This window comes from Desmodus rotundus, chromosome 5 (genome assembly GCF_022682495.2).
Source record: "Desmodus rotundus isolate HL8 chromosome 5, HLdesRot8A.1, whole genome shotgun sequence".
NCBI classification, from domain to species: Eukaryota; Metazoa; Chordata; class Mammalia; order Chiroptera; family Phyllostomidae; genus Desmodus; species Desmodus rotundus.
This window is the reverse complement of record NC_071391.1, coordinates 136867971-136884757: the sequence shown is the minus strand read 5'-3', so window position 1 is coordinate 136884757 and position 16787 is coordinate 136867971. Positions and strand designations below refer to the sequence as shown.

General features: G+C 35.8%; 1 non-coding gene across 1 annotated transcript; it reads left to right on the top strand.

Annotated features, from left to right (window-relative positions):
* The first annotated feature begins 705 nt into the window (after nt 1–705).
* Nucleotides 706–807, top strand: LOC112298218 (U6 spliceosomal RNA). The gene has a single exon (XR_002974124.1). It is a non-coding gene; the product is annotated as a U6 spliceosomal RNA (small nuclear RNA).
* Nucleotides 808–16787: the final 15980 nt, after the last annotated feature.

The following is a 16787-nucleotide window of genomic DNA, read 5'->3' as shown; positions in this document are numbered from 1 at the left end:
ATGCCGGCAAAATGTTATATTCATAATAGTGGTTGTCATAATAGTAAATGTAATAAAAATATAGGACATACCATAGTATATAGCACTTATTTTTTTCTTTTATAAATTATTTTTTATTTTATTGTATTTTTGCCATTACCCTTATCCCCCCATATCCTCTTCCACCTCCACTCATCCCCTCCCACCCATAGGACTTCTGATTGTGTCCTTGTCAACAAGCTATTATTGTCACCTGAAGTTATAGAATTCTAGAGTATACTGAAATCTGGACATTAGATAGTTTGTCTTGTTTTTTTTAATAAAGAGTTTAAAGCCCAGAAAGGTAGTGACTGGCCAAAGGTTTGAGAATTAATAGATTCTACTTAAAACACATCTTATCTCTCACCTTCCTTTCTTGACTTGAATGCACAAATTTAGTATCACTTTATTTAGTTTGACTATATCATCTAAACAAGGCACATTATTGACTGAGATGTTTCCTCAAGTCTCCTTAGTTCTGTCAATTTACCTGCCTAGAGTTTTCTTTCTTGCTCTCTGATTTTCTACTTCAAGTCAGCCAAGGATTGTAAATTATTTAATTTTTACATAATTTAATGTAAAAATTATTATTTAATTAAATTTAAATAAATAAAATTTATTTAATTATTAATTTTTAATATTTAATGTTGCTGAGTTCTAACTAAGGTTGTTAGAACTATATGTCATGCTTGCTTTGGCAACACATATAGTAAAATTGGAATAATACACAGATTAGCCTGGCCCCTGAGCAAGGGTGACACACAAATTTGTGAAGTGTTCCATATTTTTCTTAAAAAAGAAAAGAACTGTATGTCAAGTGGTGGGATCTGAGTGTAAGCCTAAAGTTTTCACATGAATGAAACTCAGGAGTCTTACTACCTTTCCGTCAGCTATTTTGGCTACTCGGGACAGCTTTGTGTGTGTGTGCATATGCCCTTCCTAAATTTTAGCAGCTTAGGAACATGTTGCCATATTCTAGATAGACAAGTCGATATCTATAAATATATGTTTATAAAATACTATATAATATAAAATTATATAGAGTATAAAATGGCTGAATACATGGAAGATATTCAGAGCTGTTTAGATTTTAAAATGAGCCTAGTCCTAAGGACACAAATAGTCAAAGGGTCAAACAAATAGTCAATGCTGTCAGCATCTGGCCAAGATCTATTTAAAGGACAGTGAAATAAGAATCCTTTTCCATCTCTTTGCTGATACATAATGCCAACTTTGGTTTCATCATCAGTAATCCAGGAATAGTATCTATGGCAGGCAGAATAAGGGCTGCCCAAAGATGTCTACATCCTAATTGCTGAAATCTGTGAATATGTTACCTTACATGGCAAAAGGGACTTGGCACATGTGATTAAGTTAAGCATCTGGAGATGGGGAGATCTTCCTGGACCATCCAGGTGAGCCCAGTATAATTACAAGGGTCCTTAAAAGTGAAAGGGGGAGGCAGGAGAGTCAGAGTGGAAGACTGTGGACAGAAGCAGTGGTCAGAGTGATACTGTTGCTGAAGGAAGAGACCATGAATGAAGGAATGCAGGTGGCCTTTAGAAACTGGAAATGGCAAGAAAATGGATTCTCCTGAAAATCTTTAGCAAGGAATGCAGCCCTTTGCTGACACCTTGATATTAACCCAGTGAGACTCTTTTAGATTCCTGACCTCCAGAATTGTAAGATAATAAATGTTTTTTTAATAAGTCACTAGGTTATAACAAACTACCATAAAGTAGTGCAAGTTTGAGTTCTGATTGAAAGACAACTGTTCTTTTGCATTTCAATAAAATATTTAAGGAATGTGAAACTGTTTAAAGAAAAAAAGCTGAAAAAGTAACCACATAATAATAATAATAGTTAACATTTAGCAAGTACATACTATATACCAGACATTGTGATTTACAAAATTTCATTTAAGGCTTACAACAATCCTTTGATGTGGGACTATGGCATTAATTTGTTTATTAGACAGATAAGTAAGCAAATATAAAGGAGATAAAGAATTTAACTTTAATAAGCAGAGAAATTAGCCGAACTTTCCATTGGGAAGGTACAGAATTCCATCCTTTCATATCAAGCAGGGAAAAGTTAAAAGTAGTTACCATAAAAATTAGGCAAAGGTAAAGTGTAAGATTCCTAAGGGATAGGCAATACCCTAGTTTGTAAAAATAAATCCCATCTCAAATGTTTGAAGTTTTCACTGCATGGCAGGCAGTTCCCCTTTGTTACAAGGGGCTCAGCCTATTAATTGGCAGACCACGTGGAATCCCCAGCAGATACACCCTTTCCTCCCCTACCATCCAGTCCCCCAACCTGGAATCTTTGCCCAATCGCCCCAAATCATAACCCCAGTCTCCGTCTTTAACTGACAATCCTGAATCTGACATAACGTCAGACTAACAGTGCCAAAATACATCTGCTCCCCTTCGTTGGATGTCATTGGGCAATGACTGCAACCTAAAATAATATACACATGATGAAGAAATCAATATTTGTATACATATACCTTAATTTCCCTCAGCTTTTGTTTTGAAAAAGCAGAGAAATTAATGTTATTTTTAATTTTTATTTATTGATTTGAGAGACAAAGAAAAAGAAACATCGATTTGTTGTTCCACTTATTTATGCATTCATTGGCTGCTTCTCATACGTGCCCTGAGCAGAGACCAAACCCCCAACCTTGGTTTATTGGGTCGACACACTAACCAACTGAGAGCTACAAGGCAAAATTAATATTATTTTAGAGACATCTTATATTTACAAGATGTAGTAACAAAGTTTTAACTCTGTGTTGTTTGTGTATTATGCTCTGTATTTAAGATACTTGAAATGTTTTAGAGAATCTCACAGGTTGGAAAAAATCTGACATTAGACTGATTTTTAATTGAAATATTTAGGATTTGACCACTCAGGGATGTAGTAGATATTTAAACACTTAAGTGAATTTGATTTAATGTATAGGTTTGATTTTTATGCTGCACAAAAATGCCTAAGAGAATTTGATCTACTACATTTACACTAACACCATAACATTTGCTGAGGACTTACTCCTTACCAGGCACTGTTTTAAGTGCTTTCCATGCCTAACTCAGGTCAGACTCACAACAACTCTGAATTGTGTACTATTGCTACCCCCACTTTCAGACAACAAAAGAGGCACAAAAAGTTACATGACTTAACCAAGGTCACACAGCCAGCTAGTAGCAGAGCAGTCTGGCTGGGAGCCCACAGTCATAACCAATGCCTGTTCAGTGCACAGGAAGACTCTTACAGGAATACTTTGTAAGGACTCAGGACTGGGTGGAGAATGGGTCAAGATGATATACAGAGTTAAGTATGACTTTTAGGGGCTTGAAGTACGTGAGAAAAATCAGATACAGCAATGTGTGAATTTGTCATAAAGGAAATTTAATAAATGAATTTTATAAACAGCATTCAAATGTGTAAGAGAATTTGATTTGTATGCTTTTGTGACTTTAATATATAATCCTTAAGAAAATTCTACCACATTTATAGATAGTGTTTAAATGGAAAATTTAATATGTCAAATTAATAAGCTCACTGAGCATTAAAGAACAAGTGAAAATGTTTTATTTTTAACATGAAAGTGATAGATTTATAAATGAATTGAGATTTGTGTTTAAATACTTAATAACAAGTAGCCTTAAAATTTACAACCCTAATACATTAAATATCAATTAAATGCAAACAGTTTGATGGGTTCTTTTTCATGCACAAAAATTGCCTCTGAAATTAAAAAATCTCAACTAACAATTGACAGTCACAGCCCTATTTTGCAAAGGAGGAAACTAGGTAAAGATAAACTTCCCGAGGTAACAGAACTGGGCAGTGGTGGTTCCTATATTCCAGCCCAGGCAACACAAGGCTGTCAAAGCCAGCACACTTAACCATTTTGCTGTACCGCCTCCTGTGTGTGGAGATTCCATTTCTATAGAAGACAATATCAGTTATGAATACACAATCTAGAGGCATATGCATCAACATAACAACACTGGTCTTCCCTGGAGTGGGAATTATGGAGGATGGTTATTTTATTTCTGTAATATTTCAGTAAAGGCATTCTCTACCCCTTTGCCCCGTTTTTCAACTAATCTCTTTGCTGACAACTTAAAAGTAACAGAATTCTGCACCTTTTTCTATTTTATTTTATTCTCTATGCTGTCAATCAGCACTTTTGGTCATTTCTTAATATCTACCTCATGAGCTTAATACGCTTCAAATACCACTCAGGCATCATTCCTGAGCAAAACCTTTTTGTAGGCCCCCATCCTCATATACTCTAGAAATAGTTATTCCTTCAGTCATGGTACTTATGTACCTAGCACATGCTTTTATTATTAAATGCATAACACTGAATTATAGTTGGTTTTCTATCTGTTCTCTTCTCTCTTAAGAGTGTGTGCTATATATGTCTTTCCTAGGTTCTAGCACATAATTTAGTTGGTTATGCCAAACATTTTGCAGTTGTGGAGGTTGAAGTATGCTTTGCATAGGCAATTGTATAGTTTTTTTCTTTCCTTAAAAGGCTTACTGTCTTTCAGCCCTTTAATTCTTTGTCTAGCATTGGGATAGATAATACAAATCGAAACTTAAGTTAAACTAAAAGTGGAGGAATTCAATTAAGAAGTGTTACAAAACTAGAAAAACTGAATTATCTGAAAACACGAAATCATTTGCAAGTAGTTAAGCGTGGAGCCACGTCACACATTAACATCTGGGAGGAAGGGAGAAACTCCTTTTTTGTGGACAGCTTCCATGGCGGAAATCTCGGGGTAGGATAGTGTTTTGGATGGTGCAGCCCTGCAGACCACCTAACCCCCAAACCACCGTCCAGTGTCCTCACTTGCTGCGGTTACTGGGGCTGGCACCCTTCCAAGTCTGCGGCCAGGGCAGGATAGTGAAAAAGAAGCCACCCTGATTGCCCCCTCTGAGGCTGTGTGAGCAGATGGGAAGATCCGCGAGTTCTCTTACTGGTGATCCTCTTAACAGTTTGCCCTGTCCTCTGGGGTAGGGGTCTCCATTCCTCCATTCACAGAATAGTACAGCCCCACCGCCCACCTTGGGGAGGACCTGCTGCCACAGACCACCCTCCCACCCACCTCCCTGAGTCTCTGCCCCCATGAAGCCCCACCAGTCCCTGTGTTTTTGCCAAGAGGCCACGCCCTGTGAGGCTCCTGAACCCCTCCGGAGGCTCCACTTGGCTCTGCCAGTGTTGGATGGGAACTCGAGTAGGGCACTTTCTCTTCTCCCTCCCCTTGCCTCCCCAACCCTGCCTGTTCTTTCTGTTCCTCCTCTTTCTCCGCACGGCTGAACCCTATAAAGACTTGACAGAGACTGGGCCCGGGCGAGCCTAGGGTGTTTTCCACTTAGGGCCCAGTGCAGGCCTGGGAATCCAGCGCCGGGTGTTGAGTCTCCTTCCAGAGGCATCTTTGTAGTGTGAGAACCTGTCCGGGAGAATCCTGAAGATCATTTGAACATTTCTTCCTCCTGGCTCACCAGCTCCACCCAAGAGGAAGAGATAGGAAGGGGCATAGGAAAAGCCACTGTGGAAAGGAGAATTAGGAAGTGCCTAACCGAAGAAAAATCAGGGAGCGAGGGTATGAGAGTACTTAAAAAAGTCTGAGGTGAATTCACTGTCAGTTAAATGACTAGAATCTGACTATCAAAGTATGAAAACATTAAAGGAAGAAATGATGAGTTTATTGATTTCTATTTGAGAAGCCCCAAGTAGGAATTTAGAAATATGAAGTTTATATTTTATCCTACCTAGTATTAAAAAGTGAATTGAGAATGGGCTGTATGCTAGACATGCTGTGCATTATTTCACTGAACCTTCACAACTCTGTGAGATCACAATTATCCTCCCTCATATTACAGAGAAGAGTCAAGGCTTTGAGAAGTTAACTAACCCAAGGTCACATGGCTAGTTGAGTGACCAGTTTAAGATTGAACTCAGGTGTCCCCTTCTCTCCAAATTAAGAAACATGCAGAATGTGAGTTGTATACATTTAACTAAGTGCAACATAATGTGCAGTTTCAATGGGTTCATTGAAATTAGATAATTACATTTGTAATTTAGATAATTATCTAAATTATCTAAATTACATCCCAGTAAAGTTTAACTTTTAAAATGATGCACAATGAATATGATGTTTTTATGATGAAATTCATCAAAGAAACAGCATTATAATGATTTGATACATGAGAGGTGGAGGTGATATAAATATATTAACAACACACACTGAAAGATTGGTGACACCATGATCTAAGCCACCTAAATGACTTTCTCAAAGTTCAGATACAGATGTATAGAAATATCAACCAGGATGCTACCATGGGTAAGGAACATGCAAGTCTGTAGTGTAGTGAAAATCAACCAAAGGAACACAAAATTGGAAAAGACATCTGAAGTATGTGATATCAGACCTAACAAAAATATGTTATAAGTACAAGGTATTAAAAAGTTAGATGCTTTTGTGAGAAACATGTGTTAAAATCACATTTTATGTATATAATACAGTGTGTATTCTACTAAGCATTGTGATTATAAGCTGTGGGGCAGAAATTCCATGATTAAATTTATTTGGACAGTTTGTCAAAGCAAGCAGGGAATTAATTGTTAGTGCTTTTGTGTTTGAAGTCTTTGTTTTTAAAAAGAATGTATTGATTCATTTTATGGTGTTCCATTTTGAAGTTTTACCAATTTCAGAACCATTTCAAATTTAAAGTTTTAATTATAATTTATAAATCAAACATTTTGTGAATTGTGTATCTGAACAATCCTGGTTGCCCATACATGTGTAGAAACAGGACACAAAGTAAGTTCAGTTCTTTTTACAAGTGCCAAAACTGGCTTTCTTTGAATGCTTAGACTGATATTTGCTTTCCCCACCCAACACTAATATGTCTATATTGGTCATTTTAGCAGCTCTAATAATGGCAAACTCCACAAGGCCCCAGAATAGGATATGGCCAATGAGATTTCACTGTTAGGAATTCTGCACAATCTTAAGTTTTCTAAGAGAATATTTTCTTTAGTGACAATCATGAAAACAGTGACATATCTTGAGTGAAAATTTAATACATGGTTGTGTATATACATTATGGCCCAGTTGGCTGGGCATCATACTGCAAGGCTGAAGGTCACTAGTGGTTGGATTCCCCATGGGGTCACATACCTGGGTTGCAGGTTCCATTCCCGTCAAGAGTGCATGGGAGAGGCAGCATCAATGTTTTTCTCCCTCCCTTTCTCCCTCCCTTCCCTTCTCTCTAAAAAAATACAGAAAGAAAATCTTTTTTAAAAGTTTATGACCTTTGATCTAATAATTGCCCTCTTAAAAATATCCAAAGAAAATAAAAATTCAAGCAAAGATTTACATATATATAAGATGTTCAGTGCAATGTCATTTAAAATGACAAAGATAGGAAAATATAATCTAAATCAACAATAGTAAGATAAGTAAATTGATATATCAATTTATGCTTATTTTTAAATATGATCACTGAAAATTTATGGAAATTTTAAAATGTGTCTCAAGTTCATTTGGTCATATAGAGTATCACTCCAACTTTGTAAAAATTTATGTATATGCATAGCAAAAAGACTAGAAAAAAGTATATTAAAATGTTAACTGGTTATTTCTAAATAGTAAGATTATAGGCCATTTAAATTTTCTGTATAAGTTTTTTTTTCATGTTTCCTATAATGAGCATTATTTTTATAGTCAGGAAAATAACAAATGCTACTTTTTAAAAATAAAACAAAATTCTTAGAGGGCTTAATAAAAACTTAACTTCTTGATTCATAACTAATAGAATGAGATATTAATGTTTATGCATGAAACCCAGAAATAACCCCAAACAATGACTACTTTAGAAATCAACTAGTCTCACTCTGCTTCCGCCTTTCTTTCATTATCCGCTAGTAGTTAAAAATGTTTCCTGTGGTTGAAAGCCTATTTCTACCAAAGTAAAACAGTATAAAATCAATTAAATATAAAAGCTTACACCTACATAAACCTAAAATGTTAACATAATAATAACACAAGCGCCAAAACAAATGCTATGTATAATGACGTTTCCTTCTTTCCAAAAGGACTAAGAGCCCCAGGCCCTGTGCTAAATATTGCACAAATGCCAAAACTGAGCGTTTTTTTCTACTAGAACACTCAAGATATATATTTAAATATATCCTAGGAAAAGGTCTGGAAGGATATATCTTGATGTCAAGATATTAAGTATCTGGGTTGGTAGAGTTTATAAATGTCTTCACATTTTTGCCTGTCAATATTTTCAGATTATTCTATAATGTGTAAACACAGCTTTTTGTAAAAAGGAAAAACAATTGCAATGTCATTTTGACAAAAAAAAATAAAGATGCTTCCCAGAGCTATCAGAATGAGTGTCTTTGAAACCTTCCTAACTTTCAATTAAGAAAACAAATGACGAATTCCTCACAGTTTTGAGTTTTGACAGACTAAATAATATAGCTTTATATTTGGCATCTGCCTAATACTTGGGAGGAATAAAATAAATTCAAATCCTTTGAAGTTATCTATGAAGCAATTTAGGAAATCTTCTTGGAAAACTCAGTTGTACAACAACTGTTTAAATAGATTATATAAATATCTCCCATTGGCAACTGTAAATGGAGTCATATATTAATGAAAGATTTATAACAAGACAGGTACTCCTATAGAATGTAAACAAGAAACAGACAACAGTATGGTGATTACCAGAGGGAAAAGGGGGTGGAGGGAAGTAGAAGAGGGTAAAGAGGGGTAAATGGTGATGGAAGGAGACTTGACTTGGGGTGGTAAACACACACTACAATATACAATTGAGGTATTATAGAATTGTACACCTGAAACCTATATAATTTTATTAACCAATGTCACCCCAATAAATTCAATAAAAATTTTGAAAACAATGAAAATTAAACAAACAAAATGCCCTGTGGAAACAGACAAGTGTACTAAAAGAACAGCATCAAGTTAATAACTGTTCTATAAATAAAACCACCTGGGATATTTTTGCATGTCATAGGTTTTTGAGATAAACATTACCAGTGGGTTGGTGACATGCCTCATTTTACAAAGTATATTAGCACAGTATTTTATATAAAGCAGGTGTTTAATATCTTTTTTCAAATATTTTTATTGAATTTAGAAGAAGGGAGAGATACAGAGACAGAAAAAGAAAGAGAAACATTAATTTGTTGTTCCACTTGTTTATGCACTCATTGATTGATTCTCATATGTGCCCTGACCTGGGATCCAACCTTCAGCCTTGGCATATCTGGACGATGCTCTAACCAACTGAACTACCCAGTTGGGGCCAATATCTTCTTATAAAAATGTATTTTACTTCAAGCTTCTGCAATAGAAAATAATTCCTCGTGAAGATCTGGAGCTCCCATCTTTACCTGTAAGTAATAAAAAGTACCCTCAACTCAGGTGTCAACAGAGGCTGAGAGAGTCCAGTATCCTACTGGCTATAATGAAGTGGCCATGTCCCCACTCCCATCCTTATCCTCCTGGAGCAATATCAGAGGAAACCAGCTAAAACTGAAGTTTTAAATAGAATCCACATGGTTGGTATCCTTTGAAGCACAAAAGTTTTTAATTTTGATAAAGTACAATTTATCTATAATATTCTTTCTTCATTGCTTTTGCTTTTGGTATAATCTCAATCCTTTGCCATATCTAAGATCATGAAGATTTACTCCTATGTTTTCTATAAGAGTTTTATAGTTTTACCTCTGACATTCAGGTCTTTGATCCATTTTGAGCTCATTTTTATATATAGTGTAACGTAAGTGTCCAACTTCATTCTTTTACCTGTGGCTATACAGTTTTTCCAGGGTTTGTTGAAAGAATATCTTTTCCATTGAATGGTCTTGGTACCCTTGTCAAAAATCAACTGACGGTGGATGTGTGGGTTTATTTCTGGACTCTCAAGTCTATTCTATTGATCTGTATGTCTGTCCTTGTGGCAGTACCACACTCTCTTGATTATTGTTGTTTTGTAGTAAGTTTTGAAATCAGGAACTGAGTTTTCCAACCTTGTTCAACTTCTTCAGGATTAATTTGGTTATTCTGAGTCTCTTGCAATTCCATATAAATTTCAGAATCACTTTTAAATATTTCTGAAAAGTCAGTGGCTGTTCTGATAGGCATTGAGTTGGATATGCAGATAAGTTTCAAGAGCATTGCATCTTAATAATGTTAAGTCTTCTGACCCAACAACACAGATTTTCCATTTCCTAATATCTCCTTTAATTTCTTTCAATAATGTCTCACATTTTCAGAATGAAAGTTTTGACCTCTTGTTAACTTTATTCCTAAGTATTTCATTCTTTTTGAGGCTTTGATGCTATTATTAATGGAATTATCTTCTTAATTTCATTTTTTATTTGTTCACTTCAAGTATATAAAACTACAATTAATTTTTATATATCAATCTTGTGTCCTATACCTTATAAATTGTTTTCTAGTTCTAATAGTTTTTTAGTGGGTTTCTTAGGATATTCTATGTAAAAGATTATATTATCTGTGAATAGAGATCATTTTATATCTTCCTTTCTAATCTGGATGACTTTATTTTTCTTGACTAATTACCTTGGCCAGCCCTGGCCTGGTAGTTCAGTTGGTTAGAGTGTTGTCCAATATGCCAAAGTTTTGGGTTCAATCCCTGGTCAGGGCACATACCAGAAGTGACCAATGATGCCTAAATAAGTGAAATAACAAATCAATCTCTCTCTCTCTCTCTATTTCTCTACCCCTTCTTCCCTCTCAAATCAATAAATTAAAAAAATTAATATAAGTAAATAAAATGATTTATTAATTAATTGATTTTAGGGTGTTAAACCAACATTGCACTCCTGAGATAAATTCCATTTGGTGATAGTATATAATTCTTCCTATAAGTTTCTGAATTTGGTTTGCTAGTATTTTGTTAAGGATTTTTACATCCATATTCATATGAGGTACAGATAGCTCCCTTCCCAGAGCAGATCCTCTATCTAAATTGTTTTAGATAAGTCCTGGCTGGTGTGACTCAGTGGCTTGAGTGCCAGCCTGCAAAACAAAAGGTTGCTGGTTCAATTCCCAGTCAGGGTACATGCCTGGGTTGTGAGCCCGGTCCCCGGTTGGGGGTGTGCGAGAGGCAACATCTCTCATACATCAATGTTTCTTTCCCTCTCTTTCTCTCTCCCTTCCCCTCTCTCTAAAAATAAATAAATAAATAAAATCTTTAAAAAAATTCTTTTAGTTAAATCAAAAGATTTTCCTGAGTCTTTTGTTTCTTAAAAATAACGAGCTTAAAATAATCAATATCCCAAAAAGCTCATATTTTGGAGTGGCAATCTCTGCTCTCCCCCTCAGGTACAAAGCTCATTTTGGTGTTTATAATATTTAAGAATCTTGGGAAATGGTTTGACATGAACTTTGGTCACATTTTTCTGAGTAGCTTTGGTTCTTTGCTAAAAGATTGTGAAAGCAAGTTTGCCTGATTTAGCCAAAATGACACCAATTTCCTGAGGCAGCAGTCAGCCACTTACTTTGTACCAGCATAACCTACTTTCAGACTGATTTCTAGACAGGTGGATGATATTAAAGCCCTGTTGCTGGTGATTCTTGGATTCAGGATGTTTACGGCTGCTTTTGATTTGTTAATACTCAATGACCAGTCAAGCAGCAGATGTCATAGAACCTGTGCCCATGAGATTGAGAGCCACCCTGGCTTTAGCCCATTTTAGGAGCATAGGTGACTCAGGTTGTTCAGCAGCAATTCTGTTTGGAAAGAGGAATTTGACCCTGCTCTTACATTATTCAGCTCTCCTAACCTTTAGCAGTTCATTACTCATAGGGTAAAACATGAGTTTCTCCAACATCAGGCCTGATTGTACCTGTCGTGCCTACGTTTGGTAGATTCAGTAGTGAAGCCATCTATGCTTTTCTTTGTGGGTAACTTTTATATTGCTAATTCAATCTATTCACTTGTAGATCTATTCAAATTGTCTACTTCTTCTTGAGTTAGTTTGGGTAGTTTGTGTCTTTTCTGGAATTTATCTATTTCATCTAAGTTATTTAACTTGTGAGCATACAATTGTTCATGGTATTCTTCCTTATCACTACTCCTAAACATGACCCATACTTTCCTGTCCTTTCTTTTCATTTACTTATTTTTTTAGAGATAGAGAAAGAGAGAGAGAGAGAGGAACATCGATTTGTTTTTCCGTTTATTATTTGTACATTCATTGGTTGATTCTTGTATGTGCTCTGTCCAGGGCTTGAACCCACGGCCTTGGCTTATCAGCTCTAACCAACTGAGCTACCCATCCAGGGCTTCTTGTCCTTTCATTTTTGCCCTTGGGATGCTCTCAGCATAATCTCTACCTATTGAAATGTATTGAATACCTATCAGTATCAAAACATTCTTCAGAATACTCTAGGAAATATATGAACAGCTAGATAAGGTGTTGGCTTTTGAAGATCTTATGGTCCAATATAATATTCCCTAAAATATGTTTTTCAGAAGTCCTGCAAGATGCAACTCAAAAATATGGTTCTATGATCCAAGACATGAGGGAAACACTATATATTATTCCTTCTGTAGGTCATTCATAATTCTCATTGACATGTTAATTGCTCTACGATGTTCTGCCACTGAGAAGGCCAGTGTTTATCCAGTGTTTTCCCAAGAGTATTTGACTTCAGAACCCTTTCTTTACATAACATCTATTAAAAAACCCAAAGAACTTCTCTTCCATGGAACACGCTTCAGGAAACCGTGGTGTAGCTAAAACAAACTCCCAAGAAACTGCAGTGCAAGTTAGAATGTCATAACTGAGAGTAAGTCTTTAAAATGTGAGTTGGAAGGACTGGAGAAAAGAATGAAGGAAAGGGAGGAGAAATAAATGAAGCATTACAGGAAATAGAAAAGCAGAAGAGGTGGAGATAGTTAAGCTAAGGGAAGAGAGAGCTGTCAACAATGCCAGATGCTGCAGAGAGGTCAAAGAAACCAAGAAATGGCTCTTGGATTTAACAATCTTGAAGTCAAACATTCAGAAGAACAATTCCAGGACAATGATGGAAGCGGATAAAAAGGTAATAATGATTAAGTAGAATAGTATGTGAGCTCCAAGAAAGCAGGGACTTTTTGTAACTTGTATTTACTGATGTTCCCCATCATATAGAACCATGGCTGGCATATTGAAAGATCTCCATAACTATTAGTTAAATAAGTAAATAAATTAATACATGAATAAGTCATGCTAAAAAAAAAAAAAGTAGAGGCTGTGGGGGTGATAAAAGACAGACTAGATTAACAGTGTAGTTGAGGAAATGAGGAATTCGAACTTGCCTTTAGACAGTGGACTTCAATGGAAAATTGGAAATCAGATGCAAAATAAGGAAAACCAATGGAACACTATCAAAATTGAAGCAAGAGGAATGAGAACAAGGTCATAAACAGTAGAATAGGAGGAGGGAGATTGCACTTAATAAATAAACTGGACTCATTCAGAACTCTCTGTGAACAAATTATTCTTCATTATGTGTTCCATATTCCCATGAACTTATGAAAATTCACTCAAGCACCCAAGCTAGAAACTCCAGTTTTCTTTAACATGTCCTTATCCTTCATCTTCTTACCTCCTTAAATGGATGCCAAGTTTCTTAATTCCATTCCTGCGATGTTCCATATCCATTCCTATTTTTCATCTCCACTAGTACTACTTTAGGTAAAGTATTTGTCATTTTCTTACTTGGAATACTTTAATGATGTTCTGACTAGACTCTGAATTTAGTAGCTTTCTGCTCTCAATCCTTTCTCCCTATTGCCATCAAAACTATGGTATTAAAACACAAATGTGACCATACCATTTTACTCTTCAAAAAGAGCAGCAACTACCCATTCCTACTGATTATATTTCTTCATTTATTCAGTGCCTCATATGTGCTAGGTGCTGGGGGTGCACGGATGAGTTATGAGAAAGGGGTCATTTCAAATTAAGGATGAAGAAATCTAAGGGCCACAAAAAAAGAAAAGATGCTCAAAATTGAAATGTTATTTTTCTCCTATGAGATTAGCAGAGATTAATAAGAAAGTACCCAGTGTCGGCAACTATGAGGGAAAACAAGCAACGTCACCCACTATTGGTGAGAGTATTAATAGATATACACTTTTTGGAGGACAATTTATCAATACTTGTTAAAATTTTAGTAATACACATTAGCCCTACCTAAGGTTATCTCCAGGACTGTGGAATTATGAAAGACTAACTTTCTACTTCTCTAAGTCTTTTTCACTACTTTTCATAGTATTTCATCTTTATAATGCTTATATATTTATTTTTCAACTTGAAAAAATTAAGACACAAAAATGGGAAATAATTATTTTTCTTTGATTGATTCACACTTTTAAGGTCAACATTCAAGACTGTTCAAATGATTCCCTAGCCCAATTCCAGGCCTGCCTTCTACCATTCCTGTTCATATCTCCCTCACCCAGGATTCCTCTCTGCCTCTGAAGTGCCTCTAACTGGAAAGCCTTTCCCCACCCCTCTATTAATCAAAACTGTACTCATCACATTTCATTTTTCTATTCATCTCCCCAGAACGACTCAGGAGTCACTTCCCTTTCTGGTAAAGCTTGTTCTCCCTTCTGGTTTAAGTTGCCTGTCCTTGGTGCTGAGGGGGGAGGTATGTTCACACCTCTAGCACAACATTATTTGGCTTGTATTGTTGTAGCTTGTGTCTGTTGTCTCCCTTGCTATATTTTATTTTCTACTTTATTTGCCTTTTCTGTGAAATAAATGTACATTTCAAAATATTTATTGTCTTGTGTGTTCCATGCATCAATTGACACCTAAATTATACATTTCTTGGAGATCCATAGCTCAGCCATGTGAGCAATTACCTTCAAGCCACAAACTGCTCTTTTGTATTAATTTGTATTTGAAGAGAGTGCAGGAATTAATTAAACCTGTCTATAGATGCCTGGTGCTTATTCACTGACAATGAGCCGGAATTATTACCTCACTTTAAGCCTTTCTCTGGTGATTTGTTTACAGAGACTTGTGCTAAATAGCTGAATTGTTGTCATGACCCTTTGCCTAGATCTTTTCAAAATAGTAATTAGACTTGAATTTTACATAACAAAACACACACAAGATCACATAACCAGGAGAGAAACTGAAAACAATACTTAGAATTTTCAGCTTGTACATGCATTAATATTGGGCTTACAGTAATGAGCATAGCCCATGATTTTGTTACACAAAAATAATTAAATCTGACCACTTGTAAGTACTGAAGTGTGTCTGGTTACCAAACTGTGATAATACGTATGTAGAATAGACTAATAACTTTAAATTAACTTGATCAATAGGGATCCTTTTAGTAAATCAAAGAATTAACCACTTTTTGCTGTTTGGGTGACTCCACAGTTTCAGGTCCCCAAGTGGGAGTAGCTTTTAAAGCAAAAGTGACAGCCCCATTATCATTTGTAAATTTCCACTAACAAGCCAGGCTGGCAGTGTCTGTTGGCTGCTTGGACTGTGACCTTTCTAGCAGCATAGTATTTGTCATTGTTTTGTTTGTGAGTATCTATATATGCCATGGAAGTTTTGAGGAGTTTCAGGAAAAAAAAAAACAACCCTGAAACTAAGAAGGAAATCAAAAGCAAAAAGCCAGAAACTACTTCTTTAGCCCTTTCTTTATGATCTCAGGACTTCTGGGACCTTGAAAGATTGATTTCTTCTCACTCAGGTTTCTTATAAAATTAGCTTTGGCTCATACATCTGTAACACAGTAGTTACTTTTACAAGATAAGCAGTACAGGGGAAATGTATCTGAGGGGGAAATCGAGTGCTGGAAGCTCAAGAGACACTTATAAGGTCACAGGACAAAGCTGGTAAGTAAAGTAGTCCTACTATAGACCTGCAAATAGCAAAAGGTCTGCTTTGGGTTAATTTCAGTGTATCTTTCATCACATTTCACTTTTCTTCTCAGCCAGCATTAAATATAATTGGGCCTTCCTGAAACCTCTTCTGTGAGAGCCTTTTGAATTGCTCAGCTGAAGAGCAATCATCATTCAAGTTGTGAAATTTGAACTTTGTATTTTAGCATCCACTTCCCTGTAATGGTCCTGGAGATTGTACTAAGGCCACAGTAATGAATATATTAACCAGTTCTTCATGTTCACATCTACTTATTCCTAGAGACTAAATGTGCTTTCAGATAAGCACCATTGACTATCTGAGCTGGAAGGAATATTGCAGCCTTTTCAATTCAATCCTATCACTTTATACAAGGGGTCCCCGAGGCTCAGAAAGCCTCCTAAGGATCAAGCAAGTTCTTTGGAAACAGAGCTGTAATTAGAATCAAGTGTCTCAAATAATCTAGATTCCTAATCTAGAGCTCTTTATACTCTGTGACTAAAAGCCAGAATAATTTCTCACTTATACAGTCAGAGAAAGTCTCTGTGAATTAATTAATCTTTTTATTTGGATATGTTAATCTTTTAAAAGATGCAGAAGACTCATTTAACTCCAATATATGTCAGCATTGTGAAAGTGCTCACAAATAAACTTCCCTATGAAGAATCTTAGAGATGTCTTCTAAAACAGTTTGATGAGACTGGCCTGTAAAACTGCTCAATGATCCACAAATTATGAATTTTCAAGAAAACATTAACTAGGGCTATAAAATTTCCACCTGATTATCAAAATGCTGTGT